The 3151-nt window shown below is 54.6% G+C and overlaps 1 long non-coding RNA gene across 1 annotated transcript; it reads right to left on the reverse strand.

Moving 5' to 3' along the window:
* Window positions 1-328: 328 nt before the first annotated feature.
* On the reverse strand, window positions 329-2039 carry LOC105528680. The gene is made up of 2 exons (XR_001004393.1): window positions 1720-2039; window positions 329-745 (listed from the first exon to the last, which is right to left on the reverse strand). It is a non-coding gene; the product is annotated as an uncharacterized LOC105528680 (long non-coding RNA).
* Between the last annotated feature and the right edge of the window lie 1112 nt (window positions 2040-3151).

Here is a 3151-nt window from a genome sequence, read left to right on the forward strand (position 1 = left end):
GGAAAGTGCAGGAAGCATATCCCACTGGGGGTTTCCTGGGGGCATGTATGATACTCTGGAGATGGACTTTTGCATGTTGGTGGCTTTGTTCAGTCCCTGCCACTCTAACCAGAATTGGGGTTGAGACAGACTAGGATTGTCCCCTCCCTTTACAAAATGTAAACCTCTAGGTTTCTGGAAGGTTTAAATCGGTAACATCTCTAACACCAGCCTCAGTGTAGAGGGAACACACACACACACACACACACACACACACACACACCCCTGAGCATTTCCACTTTGGTGAGGAAGGAGTATAATTTGCTGAATGGTGCAAGCAAGCCAGGAGGACAGAAGATGCTACACTTTACTCTGGGAATAGAGGCGGGCAACTGGCCCTGTGACTGCAGCCAACAGCTTTAAGAACACAGTCCTTTCTGCTTCAAGGTTAGGGGGACATTCTCGCCTCTTTCTTCTTTGCAGTTATTATTCAAGAGGCTTCCCCCGACCCCAGTCCCTAGCACCATCCTCAGAGCTTCAGACCATACACTGGCAGTGAGCAAAGGGGGCCCCAGGCAGGCGGGTCTGGGGCCAAGGAGGGCGGCTCCCCTGCGCGGATCCTTCCCTGGTGGCTCCCAAATCCGGCGTTTTCTCTGCCGCCTCTCCCTCGGGGGAGACTCGGAAAGGCTGCAAAAATCTGGGCGCCCGCTCGCTCGCTTGTCAAGAAGCAAACTGTCTTCACATTCTCCAAGAGCAACATCCCTGCCTAGGAAGAGGAAGGAAGAGGCAAAATAAATAAAACCAGTTAATGTTGTAGTTAACTTGCAAATCAAGTAAATCTGTTGGTGCCGTATTTGAGAAATAAACCATCACAGCGTCACAGCAAACACACACTTCTGAACGTCTTCATTTTGATTTAATGGTATATCAGCGTCAACTATCGCTTCCTCTGCTGGTACACACGGCCTGATGCCGCGGGAGGAGGGTGCCCATGTTTATCACCGAGTGAGATGACTAATTACACCTTGTCAATCACCGGCTATGAAGACATAAAACCAGCGCGCACAATGAAGTAGTTGCCTGCAGCGTCAATTAGTTGGCGATTCTGAGGTTATTGCGTGGCCCTGCTTTGGCCGCCTCTAATAACGGGACAGAGCGCCGGGAACCGCGCACTGATCAATCACCCTCCTTCCGCGGCCGCCCGGCTCCCTCCCTTCTCCCCCGCCCGGTCTGGCCTCACTTTCTCCGCGCGGCTTGCGCTTCCTCCCTTCGCGGCCCCGGCTCCGTGGCGCCAGCAGCCCCGGGAACCCCGGGAAGTTTGCGCGCGGCAGCTCCGCAGCCGGCAGCCGGGAGCCCCGCAGCCTTCGGGGAGCGCCGGGGCTGGTGGCCCCTTTGTTGGAGGAGGCGTGGAGGGAGCGCTTTTGTTCTGAGTTAGTCACGGTGGCCGGCTGGAGGCTGCTACCTCATTATGCGCCGGGTCTGCTTGTCTGCGAGGAAGCAGATGGTGGGGAGGTAGGCAGCGGCGAGAGTGGCCAGACCTGAATTCCGTTCACCTGTCACCTCCCACAGAAGGCAGGTTCGGGGGACTTAGGGATTCGTTGCCACTTTCGGGGGCAGGGGGAGGTCCAGGGGCTGCCGTTTCCGGCGCCTGCGAAGGTTCCTTACCTGTCGGTGCCCGCTCCCCCCACCCCCTGCCTTTCCCTTGGCTGCAGCTTCTCGCACCGCGTAAATGTCACTCACGTGTCAGGATGTGTGTTTACAGCCTGTTCCTCTCCTTGTTTAGTCTCCGCGGACAGGGCTCAGCGGTTGCGTGACGTTCCCCGCCACTGGGGGAGATTAGCAAAGTTACCGGCCTCTGGACCCCGGGGCCCAGGCGCCCAGATCCCGCCCCGCGGCGGGAGATGCGTTTGAGCCTCTTAAAGACGGAGCGCGTCCCAGCCTGATGCAGAGGGATGAATAGACAAGCGAACCGGGCGGGAATACCGACTGCCTGAGTATCTGGGGTCGGCCCAGCGTTGGACGTGGGCTGCTGGTCCGAGAGGTGGCGACGGAATCGCGTGTACGGGGGAGTGGAAAGTCGCACAGTGTGTTTCCACGTTTCTTGAGCAGCCCGCGACAAGAGTTGCTGAGTACCCCACCCCCCGCCCCCAGATCCTAAGGCAGCCCCTCGAGCTTTCAAAACGTATTGTATCCAGCCCTCCGGGGAGCGGAGTTACACCAAGGACAAACACTCTAGCGTCGTTACAAATTTTTTCTACCCCTTGGGCGACCTCCAGATGAACCCTGATGACTCTTAGATTGGATTTTCATTCCTTACTTTCTTTGAAAGAAAGTGCCCCAGATGCGTCAATAAAACATGCCTATGTATCCGTGTAGGCGTCCGCGTGCCTGCGCGCCGGCCATGTGCAGGCGCCGAAGCACACGTCTGTGTGAACACACGGGCACGCGCGTCTTTGGGTTTAGTGGTCCTTCCCTCGCGTTGGGGCATCTGTACACATGCAGCACATACACATATAATTGTAACTTCAAGTTTTTTCAAATATGCAAAACGACCTCGTAGGAGCACTTGCAGTGATTTAAGTAGAATCGCCTGAGCACGCAAGTGCAGGTATAACGTGCAATTTACCATTTTGCAGTTGCATCCTTCTTCCCAGCTCTGGACACTTTACACCTGATGCGCATGTGTAAGACCCTAGCGCTATAGTGGTGCTGGCTGTGATTTTGCCAACAGAGATAAAATTCGTGCTCGCTGTGTTTTTGCCAACAGAGATGAACATGTATATTTGCACACATGAACACAAGTTCATGTGCTTGGGCATTACACGCATACATATATTTGTGCACACATATATTTGTGTGTGAAAGTTACACACACGAAAAACATGATTTCATCCTCAACTCTGTACCCTGTGAGGTAAACCGCAGGTCCTGACTATCCTCTTACCTGTCCTGGCAACAAGTCATTTCAGACTGACACCCGCCTTGTCTCTATTAGACAGAGCCAAACCTGCCTCCGAAGCAGACCCAGATGGGACTCTGTAACTGACGTGTTTATTCAGTTTTTGTCTACAATCATTTTATTTCCTAAATCCCTCCCCACCAGACACCTGGGCATTTCCCTCCAGTCCCCAGGAGACTCTAGGGTGACCATGAAGCCTGGAGGCTAGGGGGG

This window comes from Mandrillus leucophaeus, unplaced genomic scaffold, assembly GCF_000951045.1.
Source record: "Mandrillus leucophaeus isolate KB7577 unplaced genomic scaffold, Mleu.le_1.0 Scaffold729, whole genome shotgun sequence".
Classification (NCBI taxonomy): domain Eukaryota; kingdom Metazoa; phylum Chordata; class Mammalia; order Primates; family Cercopithecidae; genus Mandrillus; species Mandrillus leucophaeus.